The sequence below is a fragment of the Sarcophilus harrisii genome, chromosome 3 (genome assembly GCF_902635505.1).
Source record: "Sarcophilus harrisii chromosome 3, mSarHar1.11, whole genome shotgun sequence".
Lineage (NCBI taxonomy): Eukaryota > Metazoa > Chordata > Mammalia > Dasyuromorphia > Dasyuridae > Sarcophilus > Sarcophilus harrisii.
In genome coordinates, this window is record NC_045428.1 from 424,454,674 (window position 1) to 424,474,560 (window position 19,887).

A 19,887-nucleotide genomic window follows, 5' to 3' on the forward strand; every position below is an offset into this window, starting at 1 on the left:
GAATATTACTCATTCATTGCACAAATATTGATTGAGCACCTACACTTTAAGCAATTATTACAAATAGTACTCATTATGAGTCACTGAGTCTCTAAATACATGCTCAGCCAAGATGTTAAGAGTCATTAGGAAATGCTTTATCCATTACAGGTTAAAACATAACAGAACTATATATGCTGCCTATTATATTAGGGAGATAACATGTTTTCAGCATGACTATATCTTGACTTTACTTTTTGGTATATATAGGCTGGTTAAGAAGGGATTTTAAAGGTAGATTTAGTTACATGATAACTTTGTTGTACATTAAAAAGAATAGCAAGTTGTCCATATATATCTGCAATTTCATGCACAATCATCTTTTTTTATTATTCTACATTATGTAATGTCAAACAGCAATAAATAAATAGAATGGTGATTTAGTTCAATCTTTCACATGTAAAAGAGTGGGTATGGATTTCCTCTGATTATTCATACTTTTTCATTGTCAGTCTTGTACTCTGAGCTACATTTGTAAACATGGCTAATAACTCAGAGAACAAAACCCATGACAATGAAATGGAATTCCTTTTCTGTATGCTATCTGGTTAGAGTTGAAGTAATTAAATTAAAACTTTTGGCCTCACTATTTCCCTTCTTTAACTGACCTGAATTTCTCAAATACACCAAAATAGTCACTTGCTAAATAGTACTATTGTGTTTGAAAAACAACTGACATAGACAACAAACTGTGTGGTACAGTATTTAATAAAAAAAAGCTGGAGAGATATCTAGAAGCAAAGCAAAGTTTATTATACGTTCTCAAGAATCAGGCGTCTCACCCATAGAGCAGACAATCAAAGGGAGGAACCACCGTAGAGGGCAGGGTCAACACTTTTTATCCCTAACTCAAATACCCCCTCCCACCAATGACCCTCATCCTTATTGGCTGAGGATCTTACATTCTAAACGAGGGAACTACCCAAGAAATTGAACTTGACCAATAAGTACATAGTTGCCCATATTTGACCTAACAGAAAGACACTGATATCATAGGAGGATAACAAGGGGATTTAAGTATGCCCTTATGGGATAGCAGAGAGGGAACTTAAGTATGCCCTTGACTTGATGCTTAAAGTCCTTCAGGCCTACTCCAACTTTGAAATAGATGGAAGCCTTACTCGATTTTCACAACTGTCTTGAAAGGTCTCATCTCGTTCAATACCAATATGCAATAATTTTATTTTCATGAGTAAAATGTATTTATATGTGTGCACACAACTTATATTTAGAGCTGAGAGAAAATAGAATTCATCTGTTCCAACCTGTATATTTTACAGATGAGGAAACTGAGGTCCAGAAAGGCAGTGGCTAAGTCAGAACTTGAGTCAATAAGTTTTAACAGAGCACAACCCAAATAAAATTCATTCTTTACAGTCTTTTTTTGTAACTGAATCCATCACATGTTTAAACTAATGTCAGTTTTCTAGAACATGGTCGTTTCTTTCAAAAACAAAAAAGAGAACTCCAGTCCATAAATTTTCTAATAGTTCTTGGTTTACCATTAGTCCAAGGCTAGTCTTTGATGATTATGTTTAGACATCTACATACTATGGTATAATGGAACCATTTTGTACTGTCTCACAAGGGCCAATCGTTAAATTCTCTGTGTGAGCATTTATATCTGAGAAATCAGCTATAAGTTAAGACTTGATTGATTGATTTATTTATTGTTTAGTCTTAAGAAAGTGATGGAGAAAATACTAGTTTGAATTAAACTTAAAATGGTGTGCTCCCCTTCCCCTGCCAGTTGTTAAACATTTACCAGCACATATCTGTTTTGTACATGATAGAGCTTTCTATCACTACAATCACTATATAGAATGATAGTGGATTATCACAGAATTTTGGGGACAGATCGTCAGTGTTCCCATTTTAGCCCCTTTTTTGGTGAAAGATATCAATTCCCTCTATTTGGATCCTGTGACTTCCAGGTAAAAATTGAATAGCTTTCAGGGAAAATGTTCCCGTCTCAAAGGTTTTCCACTTAACAGGTGATTGAGAAATGAATTGGATAAGATGTCTTTCATTTGATAGCAAATTTTACTTTCTTCTATTCCTCCTTACTTCTAAAGGGATCCAAAAGAAAAGATGCAGTTTATGTAACCACACCACCCCCTAACTCTCATGTGATTTCCCATTAAATTGTTATTGCTAGATAAATATATCACAACAGTATGACTATAGTCATTTTATTTCTCAATGGTAATCAGATATATTGCTTGTGGGAGAGAGGATTAAATATATATTGCTACTAAAAGAGCTCTTTGCCACAGTACATGAGTTTATTACTTACAAAACTATTTGCACTGATTTAGGTATCAACAATTAATTCATTGGATTAAAACAAGCAAGCATTGAAAACAAGCAATTAGTTTAGTAATTGTTAGTTTGTTGTTTGTTATTTGTTTTTCATTCTGGAAGAGAACCAGTGACATCAAAAAGGTAATGTTTTGACTTACAAGTGAATTGGATTTAAGTGAGGCAGAGATGTGCAAAGCCACCAACCTCACTCTCTCCTCCAGAGCCAGCTGAGTCTAGTGGCAAGATATAGATCAGGATGACTGGAGATAGCCCTGGATGCAATGGGAGACGTTGGCCTTCTTAAGCTAAGGTCTCTCCAAGGTCTCAGTTTGTCTGAGGCAGCACCTATTCAGTAATTAAAGCTAGGTAAGAAATGAGCTAAAAGAGAGTTTCTTTTGCCTACTCAAAAAACAAAAAACAATCTGGAAGGGGAAGACCCTCAGGGTTTCTGGCTAGAACAGTTGTTTTTGCTATTTATATTCTTTCTGAGCCATTAAAATTCAAACAATGAGAAAAAAAGAAGGAAGGGAAGGAGGGAAGGAAGAAAGGGCCCTGTTTGCCTCAGTTTCCTCATTTGTAAAATGAACTGGAGAAAAAAAAATGGCAAACTACTCCAGCATCTTTTTTGGGTTGTTGTTGAGGCAATTGGGGTTATGTGACTTGCCCAGGGTCACACATCTAGGAAGTGTTAAGTGTCTGAGACCAGATTTGAACTTAGGTCCTCCTGACTTCAGAACTAGTGCTCTATCCACTGCCCTGTCTAGCTGCCCCCTACTCTAGCATCTTTACAAAGAAAACCCCAAATAGGTTTATAAAGAGTCCAATATGACTGAAAAATGATTGAGCAACAAATTCGTTGGGTGGCTTGTGTTTTCTTTTATCATGTGTGCTTTTGGGGAGAATCTAATGAAAGATCTACCCAGCAAGCTATTAAACATCTAAAGATAGAGTGTAAAGCAGTAAACTTCAGTAATTATGGCATCATACCTTTTCAAAGACAAATGTGTCCCCGAAAACCCTTTCTGAGCTTTCACCTCTTCTCTCAGGTCATGCAGCCTAGGAATCAGAGGATGCAAAACCCTGACACTAATTCATCAATTAAAATTAGTTGTATGTGTAGTCGTGGCCTACATTTTCCATGAGCTTTCAATTTTCCATGTTTATCAAAGGGGAATATACAAACTACACAGACTGGTTTTTACTTTGGAAGTCATACACAACATCCTTTACTTCTTTAAATGTAACTTTAATTGTCTCTCATCTCAAGCCTATGGTTGATAATCTGTGGCAAAACTGAATGGTTAAGGGAAAAGGAGAAGAAAATGCTAAATTTTCTGAATTGACAAATAGAATGCCCCACTCATAGCCTATAGTATTACTATATTTTTAAAATAAATTATACTTTAAAACTATAATTTTAAAAATTATTTAAGAAAAGAAGCTCTAGCATTACAGCTATTAAGGCAATCCTGATGTTAAAGTAATATATAACGGAGTGCTATATATCATACTTCCTTCTTCCTAGAAGCTCCTCTCCCATACCAGGAGTCAGGAGACTTGAGTTTTAGCCCTGACACTTTCAGCCCAGTAATTGTTCTGAATCTCAGTTTTATCTTCAGTAGTATGGAAATAATCATAAGTAGAGAAAGCATTTATAAACCACTTATGTGCTATGCACCATGCTAAGCACCAGGGATATAAAACCAAGAAAACAAGATGGTCCTTACTCTCAAGATTGACATTTTAATGAGAAAGACAAATTTTAAAGGGGATTCTAAAAAGTAAAGACCTAGCTATTGTGGAGGTGGAGAGTGAGCAGGAAGCACTATCTCCAACAGAATGAAGGAACTAATTATTAAGCAGAAAAAGTTTAAAATTGTATTAAGATTTTGGGGACATTGTCATATAAATGTGAGCTATTATTATCATTTCCATGCTGCCCACTCTGCTTTGCCATTAATTCCATGACTTATTCCTATGTGGTCAATGTACTGAGCAAATAATTTCTTAAAGTATGCTTTTAATGAGTTCTTGGAAAAGAGGGACTGATTTGCCAAGTCAACATTGGGTCTTGCTCTGGGATTTTGCCAATGGGATAATTACCTGCTGCAATGATGAAGCATTCTTGGCTTTACCTTTCAAGTCTGAATCTATTAGCATGCCCACAGTTGTAAACTTGAAAGCAGCATTGAAGAATAAAAGGTATTGTTTTGTGTAATGGATGTTTTATTATTTATTGGATCCAGTGAAGTTTTTTTGTCATGATGGACAGAACCAAAATGTCTGTCATGAAAGCAATAAATCCAATGACATCTCCAAATTATGTTTGGCCTAAGGTGTAGGCACAATGTACCAGCTGGAAGGGAGGCAAAGAGCCTTTTCTCAAATAGTGCCAAGATCATGGGTGATCTAGTTAGGGATTTAGATTTGTTCCAAATGCCATCCTGCAGCAGACAGGGAGACAGCATTCAGTAATAGGCTAAGATGAGCAGTTCCTGCTGTCTCTAGGCTAAGAGCTACCCCAGCCTCCCCTGACAGAGTGAGACACTAATGAAGTTGTTTGAGTTAATTTTATATATATATATATATATATATATATATATATATATATATATATATAAATGCAGAAAACCCCTTTATACCCTCCTTTGTTAATTATTAGGATATTCAGGTGGAAGACTTGAGGTAGTTTTGGACCTTAATTGCATGGACAGTTGCCCAAGATTTTCCGTTCATGTGTAGACACAATCATGTTGACATTGTGTGGGCTGTTCAGCTATCCTGCCTGCCCTTTACCCTCTTTCATTCACTTTTCATCATTCAGCTAAGCTGGAAAATCCTGCTGCAGGTTTTGTTCCTGCCAACATGGCTAGAGGGTTGAGTAGAAAGAATATCATCAATCCTGTAAAAGACACGTCAAGAAGGATTTTCTTTTAGCTTTTTCTAATTGTGAAGTTAAAAAAACAAATCCCTAGTCTCTCTGCAATGCAAAGGCCAAATTAATATTTGAGTCTACAGAAAGAAAGGGCATACAATTGGGATTGTTTTCCTTTTTTTCATTTAAGTAGGCTCACCATTGCCTTTTATTCTTTCCTTATGCAAACCTTAGGTACTATAAGTAATTTTCAAAACTGAATAATATTTCATATCATATTAAATGATATCCATTCCTTGGTTCCTCTGCTTAGTCTCCCAACCTATTTATTTCCATTGGTGAAGTATAGAAGTTAATCTTTCTTTTGACAACCAAATCCTTGCTTTAGCTTCTGTCCCTGCACTCCCTCCCCTTGTCTCCCCTCCCTCCCCCGCCCGTTGATATTTCTTAGTCTACAGCACCCCTGAAAGAACCACACAGATAATTCAGGACAAATAATTCTGCTCTGGCTTTATCTGTGTATTTGAAGCAAAATTGTGTTTATGTCTAAAATATCAAATAATTACCCCAATGCCTTTTCTTAGTGGTATAGACTGGCAACTTTCAAAACTTGAGTAAAAATATATAGAATCAGAGAATCTATTGATTGAAAAGCACTGAGGAGACCTAACCTAGGCCGTCCTGCTGACTTCAGGAATACAACTAAAATAACATGGCCAAATAAAGTGGGTTTGGGATCTAGCCTATGGGATGTGATCAGTTTAGTAGCAAAGAGAAGGCAGGATGTAAAGCCAGAGATACTAATTTAAATCCCAGTTATTCCATTTATTACCTTATATTCTAATAATCTGTTTCAGGTGCTGTAATAATACTTGTAAAACAGATGAATACATGTGTTTACATGGATATACATGTGTGATGACCATGTATTTTAAAATCAGCCCGAGTCAGGAATTCAAGTTAAGGGAAAATCTTCAATCTTTTTTCTCAGTAGAGGTGAAGAAGGATCGAAGGTGAAGGGGGATCGGAGGTGAAGGGGGGATCGGAGGTGAAGGGGGGATCATGATTGTAATGTGAGCAGCTGCAACAGGAAGCCAGCAGTCTCTCTCCGCTTCTCTTCCTGCCCCTCTGCCTCCACCTACCAAAATCGTCATTTCCTATACAACACATCAGGACTAGCACAAAGAGTGGGTGGGGGCCATTCTTTCTCCAAGCATATATATTAATAGAGTATGGTCCAATTACTATTTAGTCTCATGTGCTTGGGACCTCAGTGCATCAACTCGAGCTTCAGCCCATTACATACATGGACATATACATATATACACATCTATGTTCAACACCTGTGTATTCATGTATAGTTCAGTTTCAGGCATGCAAGCTTGTACAAATGTGCATTGTGAAAGTATAGATTTATAACCATAAATGTGTGCATGTGTGTATGTCCGTATGTAGGTATGTGTAAGGTATGTGTATGTGTGTCCCGTGCATGTGGGTGGGTTTGGGTGTGCCTTATGCATGCATGTGCTTACACAAGATAGGTACACATATATAGTACTATGCAGATATGCTTGACCATAATTCTGTAAATGCACAATATATTGTGAGTGCATGCACACATGCTCACATGTTTATTGACTGTGCTTGTATATGACCACACATACATTTATGCACACATGCCATACATACATACACCTTAGTCTGGTAACCCTAATATTTGCAATTGTTGTTCAGTCATTCAATTGTGACTGACTCTACATAATTGCATGAACTTTGTCCATGGGGTTTTCTTGACAAAGATACTGGAGTGGTTTGCCATTTCCTTTTCCAATGCATCCCTATTTTACAGATGAGGAACTAAGGCAAATAGAGATTAAGTGACTTGCACAGGGTCACATAGATAGTAAGTGTGTGAGGCCAAATTTAAACTTAAATCTTCCTCCAATTCATCATTTCCCATGCCACAGCAGTATTCCAACCTCATATTGTTTAATTATTTAAAAAAGTATAATATTTGTTAATATGATGACATGTATAGTAATTTCTCTACCTTTCTTTTTGGATTAAAGCTATTTTAGTTTTAACTTTGTCTGGCATTGTAATGACTCTCCTTGCTTTTATGTAATAAATTCTACTCCTGATCTCTTTTTTATGTTTGTGTGTATCTCTTATTTCATATCCCTCCTGACTGCTCACTTTACTTCTACTTTCTACCTTGCCCTCCTATTACTTAACCTACCCTTTCCCCCTCTCTGCCAGGATCCCTCCCTTATCCTCTTCCCTTATCCTATTCCTCTTTATCCCATTCCAGTTAATCTGTACACTTTATATCATTCCCATTAATTGACCCACTCTTCTATAGCCCACCCTTTATCCTATTCCCTCACGCTCTTATTTCTTTATACATTTAGAAGATTTTTATTCCCTTCTAAATGTATATGTTCTCTCTTTAACCCTAATCTGATATGAGTATATTTCCCTCTAAAAATCCCTCCTTATCCTCTTTCCCCTCCCTTTTCTCTTATCTTCTTATTTATTTCTGAAATAAATAAAATAAATAATAAAATAAAAACTTTTATACACTTCTCTATTATATATGTATGTTCATATATATACATATGTGTATATATAGGTATTGTTCCCTCTTTAACCTATTTCTGATGAGAGTAGGGTTCCAGAACTCTTAAGGCATCCAGGACCATCTCCTGTTGTCCTGATCTATATCTTGTCACTGGATCCAGATGGCTTTAGAAGAGTGAGTCAAGCCATAGCATCATTTCTTGCTGTCATGGCCCTCTTCAAGAAGGAAGGACAAATGTGTTCCAGAACTACTAGCCCTCTTACCCCATCTAATTCTTCTATGTCAGTTCTTCTCACACCTCTTTTGTGTAAGATAATTATTCTTTTCAACTTTCCCTACACAGTTTTGCTTTTTAGAATCGCATCATATTCCGTTCTTTCCATTTTTCAAAGTTCTTTTCAGTTTTTCCAATGATCCAGTTAATAATGGATCATAGACATTATAGATAATAATAGATCGTAGACATACGTTTCCATGTCTACATATCAAACATAAAGTTTGTCCTTCTTGAGTCCCCGTGTGTTCGATGTTTGCCTTACCTATTTTTACATCAATGGATTTACATACAAATCAGATCCAGATATGAGGCAGCAGCTGGCTTATTTACCTTCATCTAGCCCTGAACAATTCTGCCCTCCCCAGATGTGCGTCATCACCTGGACAGGTGTTTTCATCTGCTCCTGTGGTAGAGTCATAGGCAGTTTCCTGGTTTCAGTCCTGTGCCTTAGCTCCCTTCATGAAGAAGCTTTAAAAGATTCTTGTTTTGTAACAACATTACCTCATTCAGAAATATTGTGAGATAGGAAGGAAAAGTCACCTCTTCTGTTCTTTCCTGCTTGTTAAAAAGGTTTCTGGAATATAACTTAGTCTGGCTGTGGCAAAGGAGGCTTAACAACTTAAGTACAGAAACACTGGATGTGTGTTTGAAGGACCACAGAAATATTTGTAGAAAACTAATATTTGACAAGGTTCCTTATGGTCACTGATAGAGACACAGGGTAAAATAGCTTCAGATCCACAGGTCACTACGCCCTCTTTTGGCTGCTGATAAAATTTTGGACAATGACCCTCAGACCCGTCCCCTTGCCTTCAGAACATGCTGTTGATTGATTACCTCTGTGGGGCTAGAAATACATATTGTTTCCAGTGCAAGCTCTGGAATCTACCCTCCAGATCTGACCTCTGCTCTTGGTACTACTGCCTAAAACTGAGAAGAAAACAGGTCATAAGTTTCATCCAAATGATAGAGGCAAGGAGTTTGTTTTTTGTCATTGATGTTCATCTGCCATTTTTCTTTGCTCCCTCCTCGAGCAGCATATTGAATGACAGGTGTGCTTTCCTATCGGCATGATACAAACTCTGTAAGGCATGTAGCAATCACTGAGACCACTGCCCACTTTGTGGCACCTGCCAGGAGCACAAAAGAGGTAATTACCCTTGGAAGCCTTGCTATATCTGTTCAACAATTATCTGTGGCTATGTATGTGTGCTTATATATAATATAAGCCCATATGCACACATGTGCAAGTATGCAGCGTGCACATATGCAAGTGTGTTAACATGTGTGCTATACATAAATGCCCTGGGCATTGTGCCTGCATGGATGAGTAGTGCATGTACAAATGGGTCTCATGCATTTTCATGATTGCACCATAGAAACTGTAAGAGCCTATATACATGCACATATGTGTACATTTGCATATGTGTATGAATGTGCGTACTAGTATGCTTGCATATGAATGTGAGTAAGCATACACAAATGTGTGAAAACAAATGTAGTATGTATGTATCTGTATCAACATGAATATGTGTGCACATGTACATTCATGTATGCCTTTATGTATAATGTTTATGTGCACAGTCATTGTGAAACTGTGTATATATGTGTGCACATATGCATACACACATATGTGTGCACTGCAGTGTTTATGTGCTTTCCTTATGCATGTGTGGTTGTGTATGAGTGTGTGGATGTGTTCGGGAGTATGTGTTTGTATGTGCATGTGTTTTTGCATACACATGCTTGTGTGCAGTGTGCTGTGATATGGGCACATACATATACACATTATATATACATATACTGTGTTAACATAAAAGTTCATGCACATATGTACACACATGGTATTTGTTGTTCTTATATAATTGTGCATGTATGTATATATCTGTGTGGGATTGTGCTTGTGTATTTATTTGTACAAGTGTGTAGATTGTGCAAGTTTGTTATGTGTGTACATGTATGCACATTTCTGTGCCTTCATGTACACTTTTGCATGTGAAAAACAAGTACATATACACACATGCACAATGCATTTTAACATGCCATCAGGTTCATGGCATATATATCCATATACTGCAGTGCAGTTATGCATACAGAGATGTGAATGTAAAACACAGAGCCTATCATATACATATTCATAATTACATGCATGTGCACATGCAATGCACTGTCATACAAGCACATGTACTCATACTTGGTATTGAGATATACAGATGCATCTGCATTTGTGAGCTTGCATAATCAATAATTCATCAACAAACATTTATAGTGACAGCTGTTTGCCAGGTCCTATGTTAATTGATGACATACTTGTACAAATCATTGCATTAAATATACAATGCATACACTGCCATGCACTATCATTAGTGTATAATTTAGTGTGTATATGTATGTTCTGTGTATGTCTTTATACATTATATACTTACATATATATGTGCATGAATATTTGCAAAATATTCTTTACCTTTATGTATTCATGTATATAAGAATATGTTTGTTACTGCATGTTCATGTTGTGTGTGTGGTGTATATGCATATGTACACATGTACAATTTTTTTGTGTGTATGTGTATATATGTATGTGTGTGTGTGTGTGTGTGTGTGGCTTTTTGGGGCATATAACCATACCAATGTGCACAGTGAATATATGCAATGCATTGTAGACATATTGTTTGTATTGTGCATTATATTCACATGTATATGTGCACTTTCAAAGGTATGTGCATATGTTCATGTGCACAGGTATGGACATGATTACATGCACATGTATATTTGAAGGACTGCTTGTGCATGCATGTTCCATGTGTGCATGTATATTATAAGCATGTACAGTATTTTCTGTCTGTCCTATGCCAGGATGTACATATTGATGTACAAAATCTGTGAATATGGGCATGCACATTCTATTGTGTATAAATATGTATTGTACACATGCACATGTTTGCTTTTACCTGTGTGCATGAATATGTGCATGCATGTGGATTCATCCAAATGATTAGAGTATTGTGCACATTCATGTGAATGTAAACTTACACAATGTGCAATGAAGGCATTCATGATCACACAGAACATAATACATATGTATATACATGGATACATATGCACAACTTGTTTTACATTATTTTAATTTGTGTATAGTCATTTGTATAGTCTTTTTGTATATTGTTTTCCTGCTTGTTTACTTTGCTTGGATTCATGTTGTGCCATGCTTTCCCTATATTTATATTTTAAAAAATGTTTTAGTATTATTACTCTTTGTCATCATAATGATTCATCAAATATCAGATGCTACTTTGTGCCAGGTCCTGTGCTTGGTGATCAGGATATAAAAACAAATATTGCACAGTCTCTGCCTTTAAGGAAATTAAGCTCAATTGAGAGATGAAACACTATACATCTAAACAACAGATATTGTGTGTTGTTGTGAATAAAGTGCTGTGCTAATTGTGTTACTGTTGTTATTTTTAGAATGTGCATTTTATTTTGTTAGGGAAAGTCTTCTGTCATTACAAATGGGCAAACCACTCAGCAACTTCAGATCTTCCAAGAGTGCCTGAGCCACCAGGAGATCAAATAACTGACTCAGGGTCCTATGTCCAGTTTATATCATGCACAGTACTTGAACATAAGTCTTCTTGACCCTGAGACTGACACTCTGCTCATACCCCAAAGCTGCCATTCCAACAATGGATTTGCAATGCTTGTTGTAAAGTGCCCATACCTTTTAAAGAGGCCCAATGACATCACATCACATTGTTTTGACTTGGATGTGAATTGGATTTGACCAAGGCCAAACCTTACACTTCTTCTAGAATCATGGAATTCCAGTAGCAAGACAAGGACAACAGGCTATGATACAAGATGCAGTAGATGACCATGGCATCTCTGACCAAGCTTTAAGCTTTAATAGCTATCTGAAGTTATTTTAGGATACCCTGTATGTATATTGAATTAAATGGCTTGAGTGTATAAAATTATGTTATTCCACTTATATATATTTGATTAAAATAGTAGTTCTCAGATTAAGCATCCCTAAATTTGCAAAGGAAAATTAGAAAGACAAGGGAATCCTTACACATACAGGTGTTCTGGTAAAGGTTTAACAACAGCCTTTCCCTTTCTTATGAACTATTTTTTAAATGTAAAACTTTCATTTAAATTTTGAATCTTGAAGGCTCCATTGAATCTTTTTTTCATGATCACTCTCCAAATAACTCTTTGCTTAGTTCCAGATTTGAAAGCAACTCCTTGCTGGTATGAAATTGCTGGTATTTACATACACAGATGCATGTACATGTATAAATAAATATGCATATATTTATATGTATATATAAATGTATATAACTCCTTGCTGGGATGGCATATATGGAATGTAAAGAACTGTATGTACATATATGTATACACACACATACACTTGTATAGATATAATGTGTCATATACAGATATTACATACCTGTACCTATGTATGTATTTACATGTATGTATTCATGCATGTGTATGTACATGCAATTTAATTAATACATCCAGTACACATCATACCAGCAAGGAGTTGCTTTCAACTCTAGACCTAAGCACATAGTTATTTGGATAATGATCATGTAAAAAGATTCAATGGAGCCTTCAAGATTCAAAATTTAAATGAAAATTTTACAATATAAATATAGATATATATGTATATACAGTTTAATATACATTTTAAAGTTTAATCTGCACTTGTTAACATTTTCTCCATTTCTTTAAGTTATACCATCATTACAATAATAAACCCACTCCCAATTTGTAGCATTTGCCAATTTCTAGTGTGTAAATGAACATTTCTCAAGCAGTTCAGCTGGCCCTCTGCAAGTTACACATTAAAATATTCCTAAATCATCAGTAATAAACTTATAGATGGAAGCAATTTAAACACTCTAACTCTCTCCCAAGTACTCAAATATCATATAATATTCTTGTTTGCAAAGTATTCTTCTCTTGTGGTAAAAAACCCAGATGTAAGAGTCAGAAGATCTTATTCTTGCTCATAATCTAATTCTAACAAGTTATTTAATCTCTGCTTTCTAGGGTTGTAATGAGTGTAAGCTGTAAAAGCTCTCTATAAAAACAGGCTGTATTATTACTATAAGACATCTTTATGTGGAAAGTCACCATCTCATTCTGTGTTTTGCATATTAGTAAAGTGAGATTCAAAAAGCAAAACGTTTTGGAAATCCCAGCATTGTTCACAGCAAAATTACAGTATTCTTTATTTACTTCCTGCTTAAAGTGGTAGTGATGAGTCACTTTCTCTGGCATGGAGAACAGAAGTTTTATCAATAACAGCAGAATGAGTAGCAGACAGAACATAGTATTTTACTAAAGTCTTTGACTGTCAACTTATCTCTTCCAGGACACAATGATTCTTGAAGCAAAGGAGTAGGAATTGCTATTTATAAAGTAACTTTTCCCAATGTTTCCTATTTCTTCAAATAATTTAAAGAGTTTTGAGTTATGACTTGCAGCATGTGCCATCCAATGTGAACTGAGGCTGTTACTTCCATTGAAAAACCTGCTTTCCTGGTTGATATTTCAACAGCAGAAGTGAATAGTGAGCTGTAACTTGATAAAGAATATCACCACCTGGAAAAAAGTACTTCTTAAAAAGCATAGTCCTAATAAGCATTGAGCCACATGATGTTGCAGTTACCAGTGATGAAATGACATGAAGGTGTTCAATTCCATATCAGCTCAGATTTTGAGACTGCTATTCTTAATTGCAGATTAAGGCTGCACAATGGATAGAGTGCTGGGCCTGAAATTAGGAAGATTTATAACCTTAGAATATGTACTAGATGTGTCACCTTGGGCAAGTCACTTAAGCCTGTTTGCCTCATCTATAAAATGAGTTGGAGATACCTCTTCAGTGTCTTTGCCAAGAAAATTCCAAATGGAGTCAATGAAGCGTTAGACATGATTAAAATAATAACAACAGCAAACAACATTTTTCATTATTTATGTATTTATTTTGTCAAGGCAATCAGGGTTAAGTGACTTGCCCAGGGTCACACAGATAGGAAATGTTAAGTGTCTGAAGTCAGATTTGAACTCAGGTCCTCCTGACTTCAGGGCTGGTGCTCTATCTACTGCACCAACTAGCTGCCCCTACAATTTTTTTTTCATAATAGCTTTTTATTTTTCAAAATAGATGCAAAGATAATTTTCAACATTTACCCTTGAAAAACCTTGTGTTCCATTTTTTTCTTCCTCCCTCATTCCCCTCTTCCTTCCCCTATACAGCAAGCAATCCAATATAGGTTAAACATGTGTAACTCTTCTTAATATATTTCCATATTTAGCATGCTGCACACACACACACACACACACACACACACAAATCAGATCAAAAAGGAAAAAAATGAGAGGAAAAAAACTCAAGCAAGCAAACAACTATAATAAGGCGAAAATACTATGTATAATCCACATTCAGTTCCCATAGTTCTCTCTCTGCATGCAGATGGTTCATTCCATCACAAGTATATTGGAATTAGTCTGAATTGCCTCATTAACAACAACTCTTTTTTTTTCTTTTCTGCTGAGGCAATGGGGGTTAAGTGACTTGCCCAGGGTCACATAGCTAGGACGTGTTAAGTGCCTGAGACCCAATTTGATCTCAGATCCTCCTGACTTCAGGGCTGGTGCTCTATCCACTGACACCTAGCTGCCCCAACAACAATTCTTAATAGCAGCAGTTAGACCCTGAGTTTTTACCAAGGCTACCCTCCTGCCACAGCATCTACTCAAAAGTATAATTATCACTAATGTTTAGGGGCTTTTCAGTTTCTTCAATGGATTGTTACTAACTGTGACATGAATTACTCTATGACAAAGATTAGGTGTAGAGAATTTTTGTGACTCAAACTTCATTTCCCTGTGGCCAGCCTAACATTTTAGTTAGATTAACCATAGATGTAACTTCTATCGCTGGACTCCTACCCAAAGCCTTCCTGATTGGATAGGAACTTCCTAGGATTTATACTTTGTTGTCACAGCCTGTGAGAAACCAGGGTTTCTTTCACACAAAGATGAAGTTTCATAGTTGTTATTTACTACATTGTGACTTATATATCCATCGTCTCCTTGGATAAGAAGCTTAGAAGATGTACACTAAGAGGTCCCTAGAACATTATAATAACAGATGAATATGTTTGTTTGTTTTTTTTAATAGCCTTTTATTTACAGGATATATACATGGTTAACTTTACAGCATTAACAATTGCCAAACCTCTTGTTCCAATTTTTCACCTCTTACCCCCCCCCACCCCCTCCCCTAGATGGCAGGATATTAAAATATAAATTAGATACACAATAAGTATACCTGACCAAAACGTTATTTTGCTGTACAAAAAGAATCAGACTCTGAAATATTGTACAATTAGCTTGTGAAGGAAATAAAAAATGCAGGTGTGCATAAATATAGGGATTGGGGAATTCAATGTAATGGTTTTTAGTCATCTCCCAGAGTTCTTTTTCTGGGTATAGCTAGTTCAGTTCATTACTGCTCCATTAGAAATGATTTGGTTGATCTCCTTGCTGAGGATGGCCAGGTCCATCAGAACTGGTCATCATATAGTATTGTTGTTGAAGTATATAATGATCTCCTGGTCCTGCTCATTTCACTCAGCATCAATTCGTGTAAGTCTCTCCAGGCCTTTCTGAAATCATCCTGTTGGTCATTTCTTACAGAACAGTAATATTCCATAATATTCATATACCACAATTTATTCAGCCATTCTCCAACTGATGGACATCCATTCAGTAGATGAATATGTTTGAATAAACAGTGAGTTCTTCTCTTCTTTAGAGAGGCACTGTCAGATTTTGTTAAACTGCTTTTTTTTTCTTTTTTATCCTTTATTACATGAAATGAACTACTAGGTAGGGAATGGGAAAAGAAATATTCTGAAATGAAGATGTAAAAAGAAAAACTCAACAAAAAGTTTTATTGAAATTTTTTGTTTTCAAAACATATGCAAGGATAATTTTTTCAACATTGACCCTTGAAAAACTTTGTGTTCCAATCACCCCCTTCCCCTACCTCTTCCCCTAGATGGCGTGTAATCCAATATATGTTAAACATGGTAAAATATAAAACTCAACAAATTTTAAGGGAAGATAAGTAGCCGTGTTTTTCTAAGAAAAGTTTTATAACTCCCCTATACTTTCCCCAGTCTGTGTAGCATCTTGAATAATCAAAATAAAAATGATATCAATAGTCTGTTTATTGAGGATTGTTTCTGTCATGTCCAAATTCTTTGTGACTCCATTTGGCAAAGATACTAGAACTATTTGCCATTTCCTTCTTTAGCTCATTTTACAGATGAGGAAAGTGAGGTAAACAGGATTAAGTGACTTGCCCAGAGTCATTTAGCTAGTCAGTGTCTGAAGCCAGATTTGAACTCAAGAAGACTCAACTTCCTGACTCAAGCTCTGATACTCTATTCACTGCACCACCTGGAAGCCCAAAGTATTTTGTACTGACTAGTTTTATGTAGTCTTATGGGGATCCAGAGGAATTTAAATATAAGGCTAGGGACACATAGTATGGAATCTTGATAAACATTTCTAAAAGAGTATTACACATTTTACAGGTGTTTGTTCTATTGAAAGAAGATTCTTTTAGGGAAATCTTCATGAATGATGTGGCATTGGATCTGGACTGAAATCAAATAGAGTTTCAATAGACAGAGAATGCATTTTATGTGGAAGAAGAAAATAATGGGAGTAAGAAAGTGAAGAGAGCATTTTTTGAAAGTTTGGTCTGTCTCCTGACAGAGAAGTAATAGACTAAAAGAGGTGAGGGGGAAGAATGGGACAAATGTTTTCAGATGCAGACAAGTAAAAGGGCATTCTACTTGTGAATTAATGATCTGTAGTCTGTGAAGTTAAAAACATGTTTGGGAAATAATAAATAATTAAGAATGACCAGATTATGGGGAGTGTGAAGGGAAGTGATAAAAGAATATCGGAAAGATAGATTGGAACATATCCTTCATTTTCATACATAGAAGAGGGAATATGAGTGCTGAATGTTACACATTAATACAGTTACAATTAATTTTGTTCACTTTGTAATGAAAACAACAACAAAAATGGTCTGGGATGGATTGGAGTCAGAATGCAGAGTGCTTTGAAGGCCAGTCTATGGAGTATTTTCAGGGACTTCTAAGTAGTAATAGGATAGATTCCATGGGGAGAGACTATATGTAGGAACTTTCGGTAGTCAAGGTAATGGAGATCTGAAGAGGGAACAAGTTAAGAAAATACAGACTTAACAAATGAAAATTTGGTCATTGACTATTATTAAGGATATATAAGAATGAGGAAAAGCTGGCATGTGGGGAGATGATTATTTGAATTTGAGAAACAAAATAAGAGTAAAGCCTTAAAACAGAAAATAATCAGCAAGGAAGTTGGAATTGGAAGACTGGAACATGAGAGAAATATATAAAGACAGAGGTTTTGGAATCATCAGCGCTGAACAATTAGAAGTGAAGATTGAGAGTATGATGAAATAACCAAGGAGACTATACTGAGAGAAAAGAGAGAACCAAAGACAAAACTTGGGCTATTTCAACATTTAGAAGAAAAGAGGTACCGTGGAGAAAACATGTCAGAGAAAAAATAGAACTAAGCTAGTGCAGTAATGTGGAATCAAATAGAGGAATGTTTTTTTCAGGAAGGAAGAAGATAACCAATACTGCCAAATGTTACAAAGAAATGTAGACTGGAAAAAAAAAAGTCATTATGTTCAGGAAAGCATTTGAAATAAAATAAAAAAGAGAGCTACTTTTCTTTCTTTTAAAATAGTATTTTATTTTCCCGAATACATGCAAAAATAGTTTTAAACATGCACCTTTGCAAAACCTTGTGCTCTACAATTTTCTCTCCTCCCCTTTCTTCCCCTCTCCACAAGATAGCAAACAATCCAATACAGGTTAAACATGTGCAATTCTTCTAAATATATTTCCATATTTGTCATTCTGTGCAAGAAAAATCAGATCAAAAGTGAAAAAAAAAAAACATGAGGAAGAAAAAAAAGCCAAGCAAACAAACAAATACAACAACAAAAAAGGTGAAAATACTATACTTGATCTATATTTAATCTCCATATTTCTTGTTCTGGGTACGGATGGCACTTTCCATCACAAGTCTATTGGAATTGCCATGAATCACCTCATTGTTGAAAACGGCCAAGTCCATCACAGATGATCACATAATCCTGTTGGTACTATGTACAATGTTTTCTTAATTCTGCTTACTTCACTTAGCATAAGCCTTTCCAGGTTTATATCCAGGAATATAATTCCAAATTAGAAGAATCTCTTTTCAAAGGATTATGGAGAACGTTGGAGTGTGAAAATTAATGAACTATAGGGTATTTCTCTAAGAAGTGTGGTGGTACACTTCTTGACATAAAAGTGAAGGGTCAAAGTATTGAATGAGATTCATGTTTTCAGACATGATCAAAGTAGGAATTTCTTTTCTGGGCTATGTTTATTTGTGAAAAGAATAAGTAGAAAAGGAGAGGGAACTAATGATGTGAGTTGTCAAAGAAAAAAAGAAAAGAGATTCATTAGAGATTTTTTTTAAATGCATGAAAAAATATAAGGAAGATGAGAAGAAAACAGACAAACAGGACAGCTTTGAAAGTTATATGTTGAGTTTATTAGAAGGAAAAGCCTGTACATGATAAAGATTTAAAATTTCATGTGCAATCCTCTTTTTCTGTTTTACCTTATATATGGAAATGCTTTTCTTGTTTGGTGCTTGAATTGAGTTTTTTCAAAAATGCTTTTAAATTCGGTAAAAGGAAGAGAGGAGAAATGGATGGTAGCAGATTCAAAAAGTTTGTTGAAGAATTTTTGTTTTGATTCATGTAAGTTTTATTTTGTTTTGATATAGGAAATATGTGGAATGCTTATAGACAAAAGAGAAAAAAAAACATCATTCAGGGAGATATTTTATAAATGTGAGAGTTTAATATCTATCGTGTACAAAAATCATATTTTGCAGCATCTATCCTCCCTCTTCTTTTTAATTTATTTTTAAAATTTTCAATGGCATTTTATTTTCCAAATGCACTATAAAGATAGTTTTCAATGTTCATTTTTATAAGACTTTGTGTTCTAGATTTTTCTCCCTGCCTCCTTTATTTCTCTTCTCCCCCAAAAAGTAAGCAGTCTGATATACCTATTTCTATATTTGTTATGTTGTGCAAGAAAAATCAGATCAAAAAGGAAAAAAGTGTGAGAAAGAAAACAATAAGCAAACAATGACAACATAAAAAAGGTGAAAATACCATGCTTTGATCCACATCCAGTCTCCATAGTGTGCTCTCTGGATGTGGATGATATTTTCCATCCCAAGTCTATTGGAATTGCCTTGAAGGTTCAATTCTTTTAAAAATAATTTTATATTTGTCATGTTGTGCAAGAAAAGTAAGATCCAAAGAGAAAACAGGCATGAGAAAAAAAAGGTGAAAATACTATGCTTCAATCCACATTCAATATCCTCCCTTTCTTAATAGGTAAATCATATCCTCAGATTTTCCTGGCAATGCTTTCCTTAATGCTTCACATACAGCCAAATCTGTCTTGGGTCCTTCCCAAACAGTTTCTGGGCATCTTAAGATAGAGGCATTGATGGTGATGTTGTGGGTTTTGCCATCACCTTTTAAAAGCATTCAGAGTAGCTCTTACAAACTTATCAGCTGCACTAAAGAGTTTCTAACCCTTTGCTCTGTGCCAGTGGATACTGTATTTAGATGGACATGAC